Source organism: Notothenia rossii (assembly GCF_949606895.1).
Source record: "Notothenia rossii genome assembly, chromosome: 5".
NCBI lineage: Eukaryota > Metazoa > Chordata > Actinopteri > Perciformes > Nototheniidae > Notothenia > Notothenia rossii.
The window spans coordinates 33,135,393-33,158,771 of record NC_136903.1 but is presented as its reverse complement, the minus strand read 5'-3'; the positions used below and the strand labels follow the sequence as shown (position 1 = coordinate 33,158,771).

The 23,379-nt window shown below is 41.4% G+C and overlaps 1 protein-coding gene across 6 annotated transcripts in view; it reads left to right on the top strand.

Annotated features, from left to right (window-relative positions):
* The window catches only part of LOC307039081 (uncharacterized protein), a 40,390-nt gene that overhangs the window by 6,507 nt on the left and 10,504 nt on the right, over positions 1–23,379 (top strand). Inside the window, exon 1 of one of the 6 annotated variants that reach the window (XM_079680860.1) lies at positions 16,150–16,551. The exons of 2 other annotated variants lie outside the window; for them this stretch is intronic. The gene's annotated coding sequence lies outside the window, so the exon portion shown is untranslated. Of the gene's footprint in view, positions 1–16,149; positions 16,552–18,115; positions 18,288–23,379 lie in introns of those variants that run through there. 3 more of the 6 variants (XM_079680856.1, XM_079680861.1, XM_079680859.1) reach the window with 3 other exon arrangements.

Here is a 23,379-nt window from a genome sequence, read left to right as displayed (position 1 = left end):
GTCCTGAACTTATTGACCTCTTTAGGAAAAGGGACAAAGCATGGACAACATACCATCTGACAAGAGACAATGCTGACTGGGAAATATATAGAAAACTGAGAAATCTAAGCAAAACTAAAACTTCTAATGCCAAAGCTATTTACTACAGAGAATGCCTGACTGGTGACTTTAAAAATCCCAAAGAATTCTGGAGAAAAATTAAAACAATTACTAACATCTCTGAAAAACATTCAATTAATCAAATTAATCAAATTAAGCTTGATGGCAATATTCTACATGATCCACTATCTATTTCCCAGGTCTTCAACAATCATTTCTCGTCTGTCTGCTCCTCGCTTCTCCCTGACAGTCAACCGACTACCAGTTCTCCTGGTAATATGCCACCTTGTACCAGTTCTTTTTCCTTTCGGAAAATACGACCAACTGAAGTGCAGAAAGTAATTTGTGAATTAAAGGTAAGCAGTGGTGCTGGACTTGATGGGGTTGAAAATCGTTTTCTCAAGCTAGCCGCCAATATTATTATGTACCCTCTTACTGATTTATTCAACCTTTCACTTGTCTCCAGCGAACTACCACTTATCTGGAAATATGCACGTATTATTCCTCTTCATAAAAGTGGTGATCAGCTTGATTGCAATAATTACAGGCCTATCTCCATCCTATGCTCTGTTGCCAAAATATTTGAAAAAATAATCTTTAACCAACTTTCACTATACCTTAGTATTAACAACATTCTCACACCCCTTCAATCTGGTTTTAGATCAAATCATTCTACAGCTACTGCCCTACTTAAATTCACAAATGATGTGTTCTCTGCAGCTGATAGAGGGGAGTTAACTGGTGCCATCTTTATTGATCTTACCAAAGCTTTTGATGTTGTTGATCGCTATTTACTACTTGATAAATTATATGCTATTGGACTTTCTAGAAGTGCATTACTTTGGTTTAGCTCATATTTACATAATCGAAAACAGTGTGTTATTTTGAATGGGAAAAGTTCTGATCTCCTTATACAGCATAGTGGAGTACCTCAGGGCTCTACACTTGGACCACTACTTTTCACCATTTATATAAACAATTTGCCCTCCATTTTTCAAAACTGTAATGTTCATCTATATGCAGATGATACCGTTATTTACACATCAAAACCAAATCTCTCTCAAATTCAAGTTTCACTCCAGTCAGATTTCACCCTCCTGCAAGACTGGCTATTCCAGAACAAGTTACTTTTGAACAAAACTAAATCCTTCTCTATGATCTTTGGTACCCGACACAAACTCAAATCTTTGACTGGCTCATGTGATATTTCTTGCAATGATGGTACAATTCTGCATAGAGTTGACAGTTTTAAATATTTAGGGGTATGGCTTGACTCTAACCTTTCATTCAAACCTCATATTGATCATATACTGCATAAAGTAAACTTTGGTCTCGGTACTCTTTACCGCTCTCGGCACTGTTTTACCTTAAAAGTTAGGAAAAAACTTGCTACCCAACTGCTATTTCCCTTATTAGACTATTGTGACGTTGTTTATCTCAATGCTCCGAAATCTGTTCTAGCCCCGCTAAACATTGCTTACAATAGAATGTGTAGATTTATTCTTGGTTGTGATTTCCATACACACCACTGTGCACTGTACCTAAACCTCAATCTCCCTTCTCCTGATTTGAGAAGACATTTGCACTGGCTTGAGTTCATTTATAAAAGTTTCAACTTTAATTATCCCCCATATTTGAAACAGTATCTCTTTCGTTTTACATCAACCCACCAAGTTAGACATACCTCTCAGCTCTTCTTCACCGTTCCTCTAGTTAAAAAGGACATTGGCAAAAGAGCCTTCAAATTTAAAGCTCCTGCTGATTGGAATAACTTACCTGCTACCATCAGATCTCTCCCTACTCTGACTTTGTTCAAGCGTGCATTGTCGTCTCACCTCAAGGTTGAATGTTTTTGTATGACCTGAAGTACTTTATTTATTGTTTAAGGGTTGTTGAGGCTCCATCTTATTTCACCATCTCCTCATGAGATGACCCACCTATTGCCCATTTCTAAGTCTTTATTTCTAAGTCTTTATTGTTATGATTTTGTATATATAGTACAGCTACTCTACTTTACTCTACCCAATGATATGCATTCAATGTAACCGTCTATAATGTATTACCATGTGCTGTATGCTTAGGCTGAATGTTTGTAATTTCTTGGTTATTTCTTCCGATGTATGTGTGTGAATGTTGTTTGTATGTTGTACTTGTTTGTTATTTGTTTTCTTGGGACCCCCTTGAAAACGAGGTGATTCACCTCAAGGGGTTTATCCTAATAAAGAAATTTGAATATATATTAGAATAAAAAGTGACTCAAAACATCATCATATGCACCATCTTAAGTCTGCTGTTAATCAGTGAACCACTTCATTATTTCATAGCTATCTAGTAGCCTGTGTATGTAAATTCTCAAATTATGGGCGGGATTCTATTTATAGCCTATCTGTTGAGTTATGCTACGTTGTCGAGATGGGCTACCATAGCACAAATCAATAGCATTTTTTATGAATATGGCACTGTTCTACAAGCTAAAATGCTTCTGCAAGTCACACACTATCAAATGTATGATAGAGGAATGCCAGGTGGTACATGACAGCACTTAAGAACACATATTTGAAAAAGGAGAGGTGAAATAAACAAACATGAATATGTCCGTTTTTTGCAATATATATATATTTAATTATTCTTAGCTTAGCGATTTTGCTTGACAGACTTGGAATATGAACCATTGTGCGTTGAGGTAGCACACTTTTTTTTATTTATTATTTATGATTATATACTCTTACTTGAGTAAAATTGTTAGCTACTCAGCCCACCTCTGAGTATTATATAGGCCTACACATATATGTATATATATATATATATATATATAATACTCAGAGTAGTATTATATATATATACACATACATACATGTATATGTATACATATATGTATATATGTATACATATATATATATACACATATATGTATGTATGTATGTATACATATATGTATATATATATACATATATGTATATATATACACATATATATATATATATATATATAAATATATATACATACATAATACTCAGAGGTGGGCTGAGTAGCTAACAATTTTACTTAAGTAAGAGTATTGTTATTTTAGAACAATTACTGAAGTAAAAATAAAAAAAGTCATTAAAATTACTCTTAAAAGTACAATTTATCATTACTACCCACCTCTGTTCCTAACATATATAGATATCTAATGTATTCATACATTGTTTATGTAGGATATACTGTATATGTATATATAACCCTACCTAATCATATATTGTTTCTTCTATTTAAAAATAGCTGACCCTTTCTTTTCCCTCCTCGGGGATTATTTCCCTGTTTTGATCGGGGACGTCTGGTCACTTATAGCATATCAAAATATTATATGACTGTCAAGCCAACTGTGAATAATAAAACACGCCAAAACATGTCCTTTATCATAGCTACACGTATGAAAAAAAAAGCGCGTGAATATCAGTGGTATTCTGTAAGGTATGATTAATTATATGCGCTGACAGTTCATTGCTCCTGTCTAACTAATGACACTGAGTGGAGCGGATAAACCCTGCAAGGGGGCCGCCGTATTTGCCGCCACTGGCGCGAGGAGCGCTCCTCGCGCCAGTGGCGCTCCTCCGCCATGGCAGCAGGAGCCTCACTTTCACCCTCCTCCACCACCTCCTCCTCCTCCGACACAGCATCGGCTGCTGCTGACTCGGACCCGCGACCGGGTGCGCCGGCGGATTAAACCTTTCCAAAATATTCCGGCTGGTGGCGGCATGATCGCTAGATTAGGTTGCTGACGTTAGCTAGCAGCAATATCACTGAAAGTCAGGTTAGCAAAACAATTAGACCAAAAACACGAACTTACCAGCAAGGGATGAACGAGCGTCATCTCTCTGTTTTTTTTTCTTTCTCTTCTCAGCGCCAGATTCATATGGCCTTTTACTTGCCATTCTTCTTCTCTTCACTGTTAAAATCCAGCAATTATCAGGTCTAACTTGGAAAACGTCAGGCAGGAGGGTGCTCCACCACCTGTGTCCACCACCCGTGATGGCGCTGGCGCATCACACCAAACCACATATCTCCGATGAAGACTGTACCATTTCAGGAAGGGGGGGGTGTATAGATAAGGTAACACATCTAATTTGCCCAAATTGAGTAATAAAAGGCACACAATTAAGAAAAAAAACGGTGGGCCTGTTCATAACTAATTTATATAATTTATTTAATGTAATAATATAATAACTATCATGACATTTTTTTAACCTTAATTTTGGGGGCCCCCGCCAGGTACTTGAGGCCCTACGCGCTCTGCGTGCTCTGCGTATGCGGAGCGGCGGGCCTGGGCAGGATGCAGGGCAACCGGCGCAGGTAGGTGGGAATATCTGCAGTAGAGGGGGGGGGAGTTGATTTACGGTTGCCAGATATAGGTTTGGGCAGCAGTATAAACTCCAGTGAGGGTCTTAGGTGGAGGAGAGCTTGGCGATCGACAAGCAGAGCAGACACATTCTGACAAACATAAAACAAAAACAGGATACCTAAAGGCAGAGAGCTGAGGGAGCGGCATGCAGACACAGGCGCCATCTTGAAATCCTGCATGTCTCAGCTTGAATGCATTCTCACACACATTAGTGCTTAGTGAGCCTGGAACAATATTTGGTTCTAATACTGTTGATAGTTAAGAAAAATGCCTCACAGCACAATAACACTAGATATATTTCCTTTTTTAAAATTATTTTTTCATTAGTCTGCTGCTGCTGTAACCCAATCATTTCCTAACTTGAGCTCAGTAAAGTACATGTTTTTATATCAAAAATACATATGTAGATACATTTTAAAGCAGTACTGGTGAAGGGTCAAGAAAGGAAGTGCTTATAACATCCATTTAATTTCCAATAAGTTATGTTAAAATTACTGATTTTCTGGCTGAATATGCTCTCTTTGGTCAACCCCTAAAATCTCCTGCGTCGGCCTGTGTAGGGAAGACCAGTATATCTGTGTATTATTAATCAATCAAAGTTTATTCATACAGCACAATATCACACATTATCACAACAACATAGATAGTCCAAATGCTTGAAAAAAATGCATTTGTATATATATATATATATAAGGAGAAGATGAAGATGGATCATCTAGGTGTCGGCAAAGAAGTAGTAAGGTGAGCGTCGACTAGCCTTCAATGTTGATAACCTGCCAGGTGACAGACACAAAAAAACTTTTGGGAAGCTGGGTTAGTACCATACATATTGGAGACATAAGAGTATACAGAGACGGAGAAAAATAATGAATACATAAGGTGACAATCTAAATCTATAACAGCAAAACAAGGGGCTGATTATTGGCAGCCGTAACGGTAAGCTTTAAGAAAAAGGAAGTTCTTAAGCGCGATTAAAAATGGTTAGGGTGTCTCCCTCCTGAACACAAACTGGAAGCTGATTCCATAGAATAAGGCACAGCTCAGGAACACAGTGACAGCCGGAGCCACAATTCAGTGACAGCCACACCCACGACTCAGGAACTACAACTCAGAACCACAGCGACAGGCACAACTCAGGACCACTGCAACAGGCAAAGCCATAACTCGGGATCCATGACTCAGGAACAAAGTAACAGGCACAGCCACAACTCAGGACCCCAGCGAAAGGCACAGCCACAACTCAGGATCCACGACTCAGAACCCCAGCCACAGGCACAACTCAGGATCCATGACTCAGGAACAAAGCAACAGGCACAGCCATGACTCAGGATCCACAACTCAGGACCCCAGCCACAGGCACAGCAACAACTCAAGATCAATGACTCATGATCACAGCAACAGGCACAGCCACAACAAAGGATCCACGACTCAGGATCATAGCGACAGGCACATCCATGACTATCTAAACACTATTTTGGCCTAAACTCATTTGAATCCTGCTTAATTATTATTAATAAATACAAATTAAATATAAATACATAGTTATGTTAAATATATATTACCAATTTTACTATTTTAAAGTCCATTTAAGACATGAGAGTATACAGAGAAAGAGAATAAATTAGTAAGGTGTCCCCCGAAAGTCTAAGCCTATAACCGCAAAACCACGGGCTGATTCTAGGCAGCCCTAACAATAAGCTTTAAGAAAAAGGAAGGTCTAAAGCGCAATTGAAAAACGGTTAGGGTGTCTCCCTCCTGAACACAAACTGGAAGCTGATTCCACAGAAGCGGGCACAAGTCAGGACTACAGTGACAGGCACAGCCACGACTCAGGATCCACGACTCAGGACCCCAGCGACAGGCACAGCCACAACTCAGGACCCCAGCAACAGGCACAGCCACGACTCAGGATCCACGACTCAGGACCCCAGCGACAGGCACAGCCACAACTCAGGACCCCAGCAACAGGCACAGCCACAACTCAGCACCACAGCAACAGGCACAGCCACAACTCAGGACCCCAGCGACAGGCACAGCCACAACTCAGCACCACAGCAACAGGCACAGCCACAACTCAGGACCCCAGCGACAGGCACAGCCACAGCTCAGGACCCCAGCGACAGGCACAGCCACAACTCAGGACCCCAGCGACAGGCACAGCCACAGCTCAGGACCCCAGCGACAGGCACAGCCACAACTCAGGACCACAGCGACAGGCACAGCCACAACTCAGGATCCAAGACTCAGGACCACAGCAACAGGCACAACTCAGGACCACTGCAACAGGCACAGCCACAACTCAGGATCCATCACTCAGGAACAAAGCAACAGGCACAGCCACGACTCAGGATCCCCGACTCAGGACCCCAGCAACAGGCACAGCCACAACTAAGGATCCATGACTCAGGAACAAAGCAACAGGCACAGCCACAACTCAGGACCCCAGCGACAGGCACAGCCACAACTCAGGACCACAGCAACAAGCACAGCCACAACTCAGGACCCCAGCGACAGGCACCGCCAAGACTCAGGATCCACGACTCAGGACCCCAGCCACAGCCACAGCCACGACTCAGGACCCTAGCCACAGGCACAGCCACAACTCTGGATCCAAGACTCAGGACCACCACAACAACAGGCACAGCCACAACTCAGGACCCCAGCGACAGGCACAACAACAACTCAGGACCACAGCAACAGGCACAGCCACAACTCAGGACCCCAGCGACAGGCACAGCCAAGACTCAGGATCCACGACTCAGGACCCCAGCCACAGCCAGAACTCAGGACCACAGGCAGAGCCACAACTCAAGACCACAGCAACAGGCACAGCCACAACTCAGGACCCCAGCGACAGGCACAGCCAAGACTCAGGATCCACGACTCAGGACCCCAGCCACAGGCACAGCCACAACTCTGGATCCAAGACTCAGGACCACAGCAACAGGCACAGCCACAACTCAAGATCAACAACTCAGGACCACAGTGACAGGCACAGCCACAACTCAAGATCAACGACTCAGGACCCCAGCCACAGCCACATCCACGACTATCTAAACATTATTTTGGCATAAATTCATTTGAATTCTGCTCAATTATTATTAATAAATATAAATTAAATATAAATACATAGTTATGTCAAATATATATTACCGATTTTACTATTTTAAAGTAAACTAAACTTTAAATTAAATTCATTTTGTTTTTTAAACACTTAACGTGGGGTCACAGTCTGGTTCAGTCATGAACGTTTTCCTTTGACATGCTGATGACTGCCCCTTCAGAGGCTTGATGGGTGGGAGAAGGCTATAAGTAGAGTATCTTTTCCTGGTTAGGGGTAGGTCTGGTTTCTCATCAGATTTGAGAACTGCCTTTTTTGGGATAGCAGTTGACCAGATGTGATCTAATTTAACCTCAGGCACCTGCTGGGACTTTTTTGTGATTGGTGGCAGGCAGGCAAGACTTGATTTGAGGCTAGGCATCTTGGTGGGAACATGTTTTTCTCTGGACTGCTTTTGCAACACCTTAGTGCCAGCTGGGACCTGGATAGCGCTATATTTGTTGTCAGGCTTTGTGACACCCTCCTTTAACAATTCCCTCAAATTGTTATTCTCCATTTTCTCTTTCAGGTACAGCTTTTGGTAAGCTGTTGCCTTCTCCACTATTTTCTCCTGATCCCCCTTGTACTCTTCGGCTTTTGTTTGGTGAAAGTTAACTTGTCCCATTAATGCCTTGATTTGTTGACTTTGCTCTCTAATAACACACTGGTATTTTGGGATCATATCGAACCTCTCTGGAGGCAGCAGTCTTGCTGTGCGGTCCTTAAGCTCTTCATACTGCCTCTCCTTTTCATGAATTATTTCTTTGTTTTTATCCAGCTGATCGCAATGGGCCTTCAACATTTGACTTAACTCTCGGTTCTTCAGGTCCGCCTCGGTTTCCTCAGGCGTTATCTTTATGTGTGTCCCAGGCATGCCTAGAGCTGCAAACGTACGTCCCGGATGTATTTCCATTACCTTATCTCTGGCCCAATACGCTCTTTCCTCTAGCAATGAACACCTGTTTTGTAAATTGAGTGATTGGTCCTCTTCCCGTCTCTGGTTGTATTCTATCTCCTTATGAAGATTGTTTTTCTCCTCCTGATGTCTGGTTCTTTCATCCAGAAGTCCAGTTTTTTCCTCCTGAAGTCGGCTTCCCTTCTCCTTCATTCTCCTAGTCTGGTTCCTAAGCTTTTCCACCTCCTGAATGTAAACATGGATTTCCTCCCGTTGGTCTTTCTCCTTATTTTTTATTGTCACTTCCAGGTCCCTTTTTTGTTGTCTCAATAGAAGGCATTCTTCCTTGTATGGCAAGATCTTAATCAAGGAGTTTCTTTCTTTGGTCACCATGTCCAGTTGCGCCGCTTGTTGTAAGAAATCTTCCTGCTTTGCTTTCAATGCTTTGGAAATATCTAGTCTTTTTTTAAGCTGTATCTTCACATCTCGCAGCTCAATTAAAACCAACTTGTATTCTTTTTCTTTGATCTGGAGCACTTCTACTTGTCTACTCAGTACACAATTGTCTCTTGAAACTGTTTCAGTTTCTTGCGTTGTTTTTATTAAGTGCTTAACCAGGCTTCTCAGCTGTTCTGCACCTGCTGTTTCAACAAATACTCTCTCAAATTGGTCTGTCATGTTGCCTAATAAACAACTGAATGTTGTTAACTACTGTGTCTGTTTTTTAGGTGCAACCTGTCTGCTGCAAATGTTGCAATACTGCCAGTCAGGCTTCTGCACTCATAGGTTTGATGACATCACATTCCGTGATGTCATCAGAGCTTTGTTGCATCATCAAATTCTACTTTGATATTTTCTGTCAGTTCTGTCGTCATGACGACGTCACAGCAGTCTACAAGGGCCCAGTTCCATATACCTCCTTTTTTATGGCAAGGCCCGGAGCAAGTGCAAACTTTACGACAACAATGCATTATTTTAGCAAAAAAATGTCATGTTTTTTTTTTTATTCCCGACTTCAGGGTTGTTAGCTTTTTTCAAAGTATTAGAACCCTTAATTCTTACGTTTTGCTTTGTTTTGTCTTCAGTCTAATTAGTTCACGATCGGCCACGACTAAGGATCCACGACTCTTCATAACCTCTTTATACTGTATATTTAAATCAAGTGACATCTAAATAAACTAATTATAAATTAATTCATGTGAAATTCTATGTTTGCTTAATTTACGGTAAAACTGGTAACATTTCTGCATACCTAATAAATAAACAAATCTGAATAAAAGGCCTCTTTGTGCCATTATCAAGTTCAGGTTTATTGTTTTATACAGATACAAATGTGTACATTCAAATTTAAATGCATCCTCCCTGGCTCTCATTTCCTAAAAGCTATACTGTTGTAAGAATAAGAGATAACGGGACTCCCGGTTTTAGCATGTGAGGGGAACGCACGCTAAACGGATGGCTCTTGATCTTTTTCAAAACGTATCTGTTTATACTTGCAGGAATACCACTTTCCAACTACTAATCCACGTCGTTTACTAACCTGGGACTTGTAACTGTACTTGTCTTCGCACTAATGGCTTACGATCTACGAAAGAAGCCGACAGTTAGTACGGCGGACCACACTGCTGTGGACGCGAGCGTCTCCATGACAGAAGACCGGGCTGACTCCGGCCCAAAAATGCCTGCAGATCTTGAAAGACTTCGGTCAACTCTCATTTCGGATCAAAGCGTAACCATACTTGCCAACCTTGAGACCTCAGAAATCGGGAGCATTTCAAAACCACCACGGGGGGGGGAGCTGTTATATTAACATTAATTAGTTCTGAGTGCAATGTGTGGGCTGGACCAGGAAAGGAGTGAGCAGAGGGTCGGAGTTGTCGATACTTGCTCTGTTTTTCTGTGACTATTTAGTTGTGCGCACTACTAAAGAGACGTGCAACCATGGAAATCAAACAATGGTGTAGCTGTAATAAAGTCAGAGTGGAAACAGTTGTGAGTAAATCTGATTTTGTCAGAAATCGGGAGAAATGCGGGAGAAATATGGAAACCGAGAGAGGGCTAAGAAATCTTTCACCAGGGCCTTTTCAAACCAATTTGTTGCCCTAGGTGAGATTTTATCTGGCGGCCCGTCCAACCCCAGCCAGAGAATCGTACAGTAGAAAAGATAACGATCAATAGAGTATCCAAGAAATACACAATAGAATGTATACAAAATAAATGTATAAATCTCTACAAAAGACCAATACACTACAAAAACAGAAACTTATTGACATAGGTAATATACATCAAAAAGGCTTCAAATGTATTCAGAATTGTAAGAACATGTTTTAATTGGGGGGTGGACATCACGTCCTCTAGGGCAGGGGTTCCCAACCTTTTTCACCCAGGGCCCCCCCAAATGACTCCTGTTGGAATTTGCGACCCCCCAAAACTTTGAAACTTTAATTATCGCTGTTGCCGATCTGCCCCCCTGCCCGATCTGTACTGTGCATGTGCGAGATGGTCTGCCATACTGGACAACTCCGTACGGCAACCCAACTAGGACACTTGACACAGTGGCGTTTGGCAAAGCACAAAAAGAAAATGGATTTAACTTCTGTTTGGCAGTTATCATACTGAATAAATATTTACTGTGAATGTATGCAAAAATGTATGGCATATAGCTGTCTAACAGAAGTTAAATCTATGTCTCACTTATTCTGACAATGTACTTAACCCCAAATAAAAGAACCCAATAAAAAGAGTTGTTAAATAATAGTGAAGTCACGTTGTCATAACAATAACTCATCTCTCCCGGTTTTTTTGTGTTCTTTTTCTGCTTTGCCAAACGCCACTGTGTGAAGTGTCCTATTACAGTTGCCGTATGTAGTTGTCCAGTATGGCGGACCATCTCGCACATGCGCAGTACAGATCGGGCAGGGGGGCAGATCGGGTAGTGACAGCCGTGCCTGGTAACAGCGGTTACCCCCCCCCCCCCCCCCCCCCACACACACACACACACACACACACACACACACGGCAACAGCGGTAATTAAAGTTTAAAAGTCTCAAAAATGCTAAAACTACTGTCACAAACTGGATGAATGTGAAGTATTTCATTAAAGGAGAATGAAAGCGTAATTAAGGAGCACTATTGGAGTGACTTTGTTGGTTATTGGACTCAGGATTAATGAATTTGGATGCCCGCTGTATCAAGAAATTAAAGGACGGTGCAAGTGGAAATAATTCACAAAGGGATTCAACTGTTTAAAACACATGCTCAAAGTAAACCGGATTTTGGCGATGTGTTTATGTGGATTAAAAAATCGTAAATAATCTGCAAAATGGAGGAGACCGATCTGATCGGAGCAACTGTGACAAATAATCCAACTGAAACCGACACTTTACGCGCAGAAGAAACATTTATATTAAAGAAAAAATGATACATTTCTGTCTTTGTATGCTTTTATTAGCTACTAACTTGCAAATGTATGCATCATATTTATTTCAAATGTCGAAGAACAGGACACTTCAAAAGAATATACTATGTCTAATAAATAAATGGTAATATGGTTGCATAGGCCTGTATAAAACAAAAATGAAAAACTGGCATATTAAGCAGGTAAATCAAATGCTTGTTTGCCATGGAAAAGGTAGCAGAGAGAAGACGAGGTTCAAGTAGGTTCATTAATGTGAACCTTGGGCTTGCACGCCCGCAGCCAGGGATGGAATGTCCGGTGTAATGTGAGTGACAGCCAGTCTAAAGTCGTTGTGAACGTCCAGTGTGTTGCGTGCTTTTGTTTTGATGGCAACAAGTGCACTGAAGGCTGTTTCTGATAGATATGTCGTACTGAATGGGAGTATAATCCTGGTCTTGGCATGCAGTGTGATCTTTGGAGCGAGGCTTGGTCCTTTGAGAATCCAAAACTTTTTAAATCCTTTTTCCTGGAAGTATTTCTTTGACAGCGAGTCAGCTTGGATTTAGGTGAGCTCATCTTCGCAATCCAGGTATTCCACATCCTCAACTTTGGCAATAAAGGGATCTAAAACCCACAATTCCTTGGAGACATACTCGTCTATGTCAGCGAACCCTGATTTCATTTCCGTTTGCAGTGCGTTCATATGGCGGATGAACTCGCGACGTACAGACACAGGCACCGTTTCAGGATTGTTTTGGGATTGTTTCAGCAGTAGTGGAAACTGTTGCAGCTCCCCCCTCTCCATTTTCCCGACCCTGTACTCCAGTTTGCGCACAAATGCATCGAGCGCCTCTTTACATTGGAGAATGTTGGACTCCACGCCTTGCAGACGCTTGTTTGTTTCATTGTAGAGACTGAAGATGTCGGCCAGGTATGCTGTTTTAATCCAGAATGACTCAGTCACTTGCTCTGACAGTGCGCGGTTACGAGTTTGTAGAAACTCTTCAATTTTTTCCTTCAGTTCTACAAAGCGTGCCAGCACTCGGCCGCGTGAGAGCCAGTGCACCTCGGTGTGCAGGAGGAGGGTTTGGTGCGCTTCATCCTCGCACAAGTCTGCGAATAGACGCTTGTTGGGGTGGCAACCTTTGATGAAATTGACTATTTTAATAACAGTTGAGAGTGTTTCGCTGAGGTCTTCTGACAGTTTCAGGGCCTGGCGATGTATCACACAGTGAAATATTGTGCAGTGTGGGGCCTTTTCTTTCAAGCGACTGTTAAATCCCTTGTTTTCCCCCATCATAAAGACAGCTCCGTCTGTGCAACATGCAACTAAATTCTCATAGGAAAGCTTGTGGGATGAGAGGTAAGAATCCACTGCAGTAAAAATGTCCTCACCCCGGGTGGTATTGGTAAGGTTGACTGACATAAGAATGTCCTGCTTCAAATCTTCCCCATCGATATATTGCACATAAACGATCAGCACAGCCTCGTCTGCTACAGTTGTGGTTTCATCAAGTTGTATGGCAAATGGCCCCTTTCCAAGCTTTTCGAGCAGTTGCAGCTCGCAGTTACTTGCCATCTTCTCAATTCTATCTTTCACCGTATTGTTTGACAGTGGTACAATTTTTAGCTTCTCCGCGACCTGCGGGCCGCACAGTTTCTCAGCCATCTTAATGCAAGCTGGCTTAATGAGCTGCTCGCCAATGTTGTGCGGTTTCTTTGCCTTTGCTATTAAAAGTGCACATTCAAAAGAGGCCTCGCTGCCAGCCCTAACAAACGCTGTTCTAATATCCATTGGCTTGTTTGCCTTTGCAAGGTGTTGTTTCTTTATGAAAAAGTCCCGATCACGCCCGACTGTTTCTGGGTGCATGGTCTGTTGGTGTCTCTTCATTTTGCTGGGTTTCATGCTTTCGTTGGCTAGCTTCTCTCTGCATATCACACACTCTGGGCGGGTTTTGTCCGTTCCCTCCATGAAACCGAAGTTAAGATAGCTCTCTAGGTAGGTCCTCATTTTCTTTTTGACTGCAGATCAGCTGTTATCTCCTTTACGTTTTTCAGACATTTTTAGACAAAAATATTCACCTTATGAAGTCGGTCGCTAGCTAGCAAGCGCAGCAAACTGTTATTATTATGAAAGCTGACACAGTAACGTCAATGTTGGCGCCAATCGGAGGAGTATCAGATTAATTTTTTGAATTTTAATTTTAGTTAATCAATTAATTTCTATATTTTATTGTAATGTAGACAAGGCTTTTAGCGCCAATCATGTATTGCGTTACAATATTTTAAAAAAATGATATGTAAAAAAAAAATGATATGTACATTTTTTTTTAAATTCTAAATATGATATTAGGCCTCAAATCATCTGAGGTCTGGCGCCCCCCCTGCGATCTTTGGCGACCCCCCAAGGGGGTCGCGACCCCCAGGTTGGGAACCACTGCTCTAGGGGGTCCCCCCCGGGAAGAAATGTTTGAACATTTTCGTAAAATGCTTCAATTGGGTGCACTTTGAGCACACAATTACTAGAGATTAGATAGGGGGTACAACTCTAAAACACCCATATGAAATGATCGGTTTACATTTTAATAATCAAATAAGTATGTGAACATAACCAATAACCTACCATAGCCAATAACACATAAATGTAACTTATTTTATTTTTGTTGTTCATTCATATCTTATTTTACCTAGTTAAAATGTATTTATGCATATTTTTTTATCTCTCCAGTTTTAAATGATATTTTTGGTTTACTGTCCTATAGTATACATTAAAATGATTTAAAACCTGTTTATCCCAATAATTATAAATGTGTGCCTTGGAAATATTTGTTTACTGAGTTTCAAAAGTCACATTAAAACAATTACTAAATCAGCCTACTATCACCTTAAGAATATATCTAGGATTAAAAGACTGCTTTTATCTTCAGTAGACTCGACTACTGTAATGGTGGCTTTACAGGTCTCACTAAAAAATATATTAGAAAGCTGCAGCTAATTCAGAACGCTGCTGCTCGAGTTGTCACTGACACTAAGAAAGTGGATCGAATCACTCCTGTTCTGAAGTCTTTACATTGGCTTCCTGTGTGTCAAAAATACTGCTGCTGGTTTATAAAGCATTGAATGGTTTAGGCCCAAAATAAATGTCTGACCTACTGCTAAATTATGAACCCTCCAGAACTCTCAGTTCTTCTGGGACTGGTCAGCTTTCTGTCCCCAGAGTCAGAACTAAACATGGAGAAGCAGCGTTCAGTTATTATGCTCCAAATATCTGGAACAAACTACCAGAAACCTACAACTCTTACTACTTTTAAATCCAGGCTGAAGACTTTTCTTTTTGCCGCTGCTTTTAATTGAACTATTCACATCTTAGTGCACTGTAACTTTTATTCATGTATTTTTTCTTTTAATGTTTCTTTTATTACCTTTACTTTTTTAATGACTGTTTTTAATTGCCATTTTCTTAATGTCTTTAATTTTTTTTGTAATGCACTTTAAATTGCCTTGTGTTGAAAGGTGCTATATAAATAAACTTGCCTTGCCTTACATCAATTGTGATCAAAACGTTTGAGACCCACTGAGATAACTTATTCACACCTAATAGTCCACTTCTCTGTTGTGCACCAGACGACAGTTTGTTGCATTGTTTCATTTTTCAGAAGGTTCGTTTTGCGTTCACACGGGCAAAACTCAAACGGACTATAAACTTTAAACACAAGTCATGTGCACGGAAATGCTGTTCAACAATTGGTCAGACATTAAAACGTAAAAATGCAAATCCCGGCCATTTCTACCGTATAGCCTCCTTAATGGACCATCGGCAGGTGTTAGAAATTAAAATCAATATTTAATGATTAAACATACAGTAACTGTATTCATTCATTATGTCAAACCTTGGAAAGTGTTTAGATATCCCTGCCCTAATGCCGAAGGAACTGCACACTGAATATGTTTTGCCGTTTGATGTCTATGTCTGGACCGCTGCATAAAAAGGAGGGTTTCTGCCCCGTTACATCTCCGCTGCTTTCTTGTTCCAGAAAGATTTCAGAACAACGGTATACTGTTTTTCTCAGACGCGGAGGGATACTGACTTGTTGTGAAAAGTAACTTACAATTCTACCCGTGGTATACGCTCAGTATATCACGGCTAAGAACCAATCAGATTGCTTGATTTGACTTGTCCATTTTATAAATATATATATATGTAGATAACCCAATTTGTGTTATTTGAAACTGAAGGGGATGTTGCATTGTTTTTGTTGCTTTCGTTGCAGTTTTATATATATCTTAAAATTTAATTTAGGTGAACTTCCTGTTTCATTTGTATGCTTTTATTTTGAAGGCGAGTTAACAAGGCTGACAGGAAGTGGTTGTAGCTTTTGAAAACAACGTGACGGAGAAAGTAATATCTTCTATGTAACGGCGGAGAAAGAGAAGAACGGACTGTATATTTAAATGTTAGCACCCCCCGAAGAGGCTCAAGCTCTTACGTTGGGTCTGGAGTTTGAATAAATTCTGGTTCATCAGTAAAGCCTACGACCATTATTCGGAGGGAAATGCTTCAGTAAGAGCTTCACCTTCACCAGCTACAAGCTACAAGCTACACCACGCTGCCTGTGGATTGAAGGAACGGCACGGCACACAGATCAGCGAGCTGCAGCATCTAGCGTGAACTGAGAAGGTAAAGAATACGGCTAAGCTCAAAATGGATGACATAAAGGAACAGATAAATAAGCTACAAATGGAAATAAAGGAAAAGATAGGTTTATTACATCCAGTGTTGGGCAAGTTACTTCCAAAATGTAATATATTACATATTACTTATTACTCTCTTTTGAAAGTAATAAGTTACATTACAATATTACTGTCTCTGAAATGTAATGAGTTACACTACTTTAGTTACTTTTTAGTTACTTTCACCAAAATAGCCGCAAAAGAATGGCTAGGTATTTTAAATGCTAAAATGTAGTTATTGTACATCCAGTGAAGGGCAATGTGGTATAGCATAACAACTGTAGGTCCTTAAGGCTACTAACAACTTTTATTACACGGCTTAGTTGAATACTCGATTCGGATTGTAAATTCTTAACATGTGACACGTTGTTAATATAGCAGTGCAGGCCACTGTCAAGGACTATAATGAAGATTTCTAAGGAGGATCAAGAAAGAGAAAGGAAAAGAGGTTAAAAGACGGAGCGCTGGACGTCAGATAAATCACCAGAAGAAGGCAGAGAGGAAGTAAACCATAACAGGACACGGAATGGGCTCTGTAGTTTGTTTAGTATATGGCCATGTACAGGCCCGGTTCCAGAACAAAATGACTCCGGGTGCATCTGAGATTACAGGGGGCGCAGCAGTAGTAGGTTTACATGAGCAATAGTGGCCGGCAACAGCAATGAAAAATAGCATTGATGGTCCCCAATGAACAGATTATGGCATTTGTTATGTTTTGAAACCAAGCAAGTGAGAACATTTAAAGTGATTTTAAAAGTGCAATTCTGAAATATTTCATATAGTCCAAAGTGGGCTATGGCAAAGAAAAGCACAAAAGCTTCAAAACTGTACTGATAAAACAAATGAGAACATATTGTAAATCAAGGCAAATATTATTTGAACCAGCTAATGGTTTGAAATGGCAAACATTGAAAAGCAAAAGTATTAATAAAACCATGTACTACATCATCACCTTGGTCCCATCTCTGGGAAGAGAATATTTACTGTGCTTAAAAACTGGTATCACATCATCATGTGAGGTTGACTTTGTGACCTGGAGCACATTTCAGCTGCAACATCAGCTCGTTAATAAGCTTGGGATATGAGATATTTTTGTAGCCATTCGTGGTGAAGGCATCTGTGCTATTGTATGCATTATTTTTGACCCAACATTTATACAGGCATGGCAGAATATGGCACTATTTTCACGTGAATATTCCATTGTCTATTTGTATAGCACAAGCTGCAAAATGACCGCCTAACCCCACTGTACAGGCGGGTACTTGTTTAGACATACCTGGGCAGGCTTTGTTTTGCCGTGGTATCCTGGCACCTGCGGGCCGCAGAGGGGCGGCGTAGTTTCGAGCGACGAAGACTGCTGCTCCGGGGGCGAGTCAGGCGGGAGTAAGCTAGTGTCCACAACGGAGGGTAACGTGATGTCCCCATCTGACCTGTTGCTACTGTCTGCAGTAGATGCAGTGTTGCTGGCGTTTACTGATGGTTGCTTTAACCATTTTCGTATTTGATTATCCACAGATGTGTGTCACTGCTGTGGAAGCACTCTTGAAATGATGCACGCGCAGTGGAGCAGGTCACGCGCACCTGACACCATTTGTTGTTTGTATTTTTCGCTCTGTTCTCTTTTTTGAATAGAGGGTGCATAACATTCAACTGCCCCGAAGACCCCGACGCGAAGCCTGAAGGGTAAACACACCAGGTTTACTAATCTACCCGCACAATTTGTCCGGTGTCGGAATGTCTCGCTATGTTAGTACATTCTTAAAAAACAAAACACCATTTAATTTCGGGTTAAAATGTGTTGTAACTGCGTTACTGAGCATTGTAACGGGTAATATATTACCCAAATTTCATTAGTAATGCGTTACATTACTTCGTTACAGCAAAAAGTAATATATTACTGTAACTCCGTTACTTTTGTAACGCGTTACACCCAACACTGATTACATCAGGAAGATTGTGAAGGCATGTCAAGGCAGGAATTAAAGGAGGAAATTGAATATAAAGAAAAACAACTAGCTGAGCTTCAACTCAAAATGGAGAAAACTGATGGGTTAGCATTACCACGTCGTTCAGAACGCCCCACTGTGCAGACAGAAAATGCTTGCCTACCAACAGGAGGACATTTGTAAAAAGGAAAAAAGACTGCTTAGCCTGTATGATCAGTGGAAATACCAAGTCAGAAAAGCCAAAGAAATATTAAAGACTGACATATCAAAATGGGAATTGGCTGAAATGGCAGACGCAATTGAAGATGGATCACCGGATCACACCATCCACTGAACTAAGACGCATAATTGACACATGTGAGGCTGTAACGAAAGACATTATGAAAATGATCAACGACCGCTTAACGGAAATAGATGGCGATTTTGATGCAGAGCGTGAAAGGCACTGTCTTCGCCAGCTATCAGCCCATGACTACGCATACTCCATTTATGGCATTGCCTCTCATTCAAGCGCCAGTCACCATTCTGAAACCTCGGTCCTAACTGCAAAAAGAGCTGATGCAGCCGCAGAGCTTGCTGCCAAGGAGGCTCAATATAAAGTAATGGAAAAAGAAAGAAAGCAAAAGGAAGAAATAAGAATGATGGAGGAGAAACTAAACATGCAGAAGTCTAAATTAGAGAGTCTACAAGCAGAAAGGGAAATGGAGGCTGCTCGTGCCAGGCTGGAGATCTACGACAGAGAAATCAGACAGGAAACTGATAGACAGTCTACACAGCAGAACATGAGACACATCCCTTTTAGCCCTTATGTAAATTGTCAAAACCCTCACATTACGGCACCAACACCCACTACTGATGTGTCCTGTTTGGCCCAAGCAATACAAGACAGCATAGCCATAAACAGACTCCCAATGCCAATGCCCACAGTCTTTAGTGGAGACCCACTCCTTTTCATTGAATAGAGAATGTCATTCATGTCACTAGTGCAGTGGTTCCCAACCGGTGTGCCGCGAGCACTGTCCAAGTGTGCCGCAAAAAAACGTATTTTTATGTTCCACATTTTTTTCTCACTTAATAAACTTCACTTCATATACACTTTATTTTATTACATGTACAATGGAGTTCATAAGCTAATAAAACATATATTGCTCAGATTTAGAAATATTAAACAGCTTAAATTCTCATGATTTACGTCAGCCGTCATTGTTTACGGTGTGCAGAGCAGCTTTTTATCCTCGCGACAAATAATTTCAAGATGGATCGTTATGTAGTGACAATAAATAAAGAAGCACCCCAGCCCTCAACAACACAGGCAGGGATGACAGAACATGATGGAACAGCAGTGCAAAAGAAGTCTAAAATAACATTAATATCAGCCACAAGTTTAAACAGCAGAGCTCAGGATGAACTCGCAGAGCTATCTATGGACCGCTCCCTGAAACTGAAGTACCGGGAACTACGTCTGGATATATTTTGGCTGCTGGTGGGACACGAGTATCCATCCCTCTCAGAGTGCCATCAAGGTGCTTTTACAGTTTCCAACCTCCTACTTGTGCGAGCTGGCGTTTTCCTCACTCGCATATGTCAAAAACAAGACCCGGACCCGGCTGTCAGTGGAGCAGGACCTCCGTGTTGCGCTGTCCACTATCCCCCCACGCATCAAGAGACTCTGCTCACAAAAGCAGGCACAAGTGTCGCACTAGCACCGTGTAACGGTCTGAGAAATGTTTATGTTTGGATGTTAATTTGTGTGCCTTTCTTATAAATGTATGATTTATGATTTTGTCACAGTATTATCTGGATAGCGAAATGCACAATGTTTCATATTTGGGATGTGGTTGATGAGTCACATGACCACAGTCAGGTCAGAGGGCATTGTTTCATCCCTCCAATTCTATTAAGTTATTATTTAATCTAAGTGATCATAGGCCTGCCTCTTTTGAAATCCAAATGTAAAATAATAACTGTATTGATATGTATTTGTGTTTTTACACAGGTAGGCCTACTATTTTCAGCCAAAACAAAAGAGTCTACTTAGTAGGCCTGTTTATAATATTGAATTCTTCATAGAAATGGTGTTGACATTTTTAGTCTGGTTCTTGTTATTATGTGTGAATACATTATTTGTTCTATAAAATGTTCTATTCAATTAAATACACATTTGAAAACCAATTTATGGTGTATTTATGGTTTTTAGTATAAGCTCTGAAGTGGTTTTTAAATCTACAAAAAGTTGGGGTGCCTTGGGGTCGAGAAATATTTTCAGGGGTGCCTTGGTAAAAAAAAAAAAGGTTGGGAACCACTGCACTAGTGGACCGAAAGGGCATTTCTTCAGCCTATAAACTTTGCCATCAAAAGAAACATGTCCGTGGCCCTGCTCACAAATGCCTTGAAGGAACATTCTATCGAAACGATGAACAGGCATACATAGATGCATGGAATAAGCTCAATCAATGCTTTGGGCAGCCATTTGTGATCCAAAGAGCTCTCAGGGAGAAGCTGTCAAAATGGCAAAAAAAAGAACCCAAAGACGCTGAAGGGTTAAGAACATTCTCTGACTTCCTAAATGCCTGCCTGCAAAGCATGCCCCATGTGAAGGGTCTAAATATTCTAAATGACTGCGAAGAAAACCAAAAGCTAATCCAGAAAATTCCTGATTGGCTAGCAGCACGTTGGAATCGCCAAGTTACAATCGCTCTCATGGAAGGTAAAGAGTTTCCCACCTTTGAGGATTTCACTCACTTTGTGTCATTAGAGTCAGAGATAGCATGCAACCCAGTAACTTCTCTACATGCTCTCTACTCATCCAACTCATATGACAAAAGAGGCATTAAGGAAACAAGGGGAAATAAAGCAAATGTCTTCAGCAAACAAACTGCCATAAACAGTGAAAACCCAAGGCCCCCCTGCATGTGGTGCAAAGATGATAATCATCACCTGCCCAAGTGTACAACCTTCATGGAAAGGTCCCTGGAGGATCGACGAACATACAGTATGTAAAAGATAATAAGCTGTGTTACGGCTGCATGAAGTCAGGTCACGGTGCAAAGGAATGTCGTCACCGCCACACTTGTGATGTATGTCAGGGAAGGCACCCTACCTGTCTCCACGATGAGAACTTCAGAAGACGTGGAAATCAAGAAAGATCTGTTTTCACTGTGAACACAGCTCTTAATAGTGAACATGAAACCAAAGCAGCTACGGTACTCAACGTCCCTGGAGGCGGTCAGACAGGCAGCACTTCCATGATCGTTCCTGTGTGGGTGTCCTCAGCTAAAAACCCTTCCAAAGAACAGCTTGTCTATGCATTATTAGATACTCAAAGTGACAGTACCTTCATAGACCAAGAGGTAAGCAAGGAACTACAAGCCGACACCTATCCTGTGAAACTGTAACTTACCACCATGCTTGGAAAGAACATGATCACGATGAGTGAATCATGACCTTCCTCATTCTTACACAAGAGACTGTATTCCTGCGAATCATGATCATATTCCCACTCATGACACAGCAAAGCCATGGTCTCACTTAACAGCAATCACAGATAACATGCCACCTCTCCTCAGCTGGGATGTCGGACTCCTAATCGGGTACAACTGTCCCAGAGCACTGACATCCAGACAGGTGTTAACAGGAAAAGACAACGAGCCCTTTGCCATCCTGACAGATTTGGGGTGGAGCAGTGTGGGCTGCTCAACACCGTCTCACGAGAAATCTGAATCCAGCCTGTGTCAAAGAGTTACGGTAAAGGAACTCCCTCCAGTTACGCAGATGGATGTGATAGGCGCCCTGGAGTCAGACTTTAAGGACACAAAAGGAGATGACAAAAACTGTCTCAGAAGAGGACCTTGTTTTCCTTGGAAAACTCAAAGACGGCATAAGGAAAAATGACAAGGGGCATTATGAGATGCCTCTGCCCTTCAAGCAATGGCCACAATTACCTGATAACAAAAAACTTGCTGAAATCAGGCTCTGTCATCGACAAAAGTTCTGCAGAGATGAGAAATACAAAAGAGACTACACAACATTCATGAAAGAAATCATTGAGAGAGATGATGTCGAAGAAGTAAACGAAAACGGAACTCATGGTGAAAAATGGTACATTCCCCATCATGGCATCTACCACCCTAAAAAGGCACAGGCGCTGCAAACAAAGACCACAGAAACGATGAGTCTTGTCGTCCGTCTGTCAAAGTTTTCGTCATGGTCCCGAGCCATCAAAGCTGTGGCCCGCCTTCTGCGACAAGCTAAAAACATCAAGTCAGGTGGTCATGTTGCAGTGAGCGAACTGGAAATTGCTGAACCTGTCATAATCCAAGATCTGCAAAGTCAAAAATATAAGAAAGAAATAAGACTGTTAAAGAAAGGAAGTCAATTACAGTGTTGCAACAAATTAAACAACCTTGATGTTTTCCTGGACACAGATGGTATCCTCAAGGTGGGAGGAAGACTCCGCCATTCATCCCTCGCTGACTCATTCAAGCACCCAAAGGTCATCCCTAAAGAGCACCACGTGACGAAGCTGATAATAGCTCACAACCAGATAAAGACTGTCAGGAGTGTTTTGAACACTACTCTGTCACTTTCCCATGATAGACTCAATGACGCTTCACTACGGATTCTACTCTATGAAGCCATGGCCATAGTCTACTACAGCAGGACATGGATGAACTGTCACCAAGAGGTGAATGGAGACTAGCAAGAGTCTTAGAGACTGTCAGCGGTAAGGATGGACTTGTGAGGAGAGTGAAGATCTCAGTTGGAGATAAGAGACTGAACAAGAAGGGTGAGCGCCTTGGTAAACCTTCCATATTGGAGCGCCCAGTGCA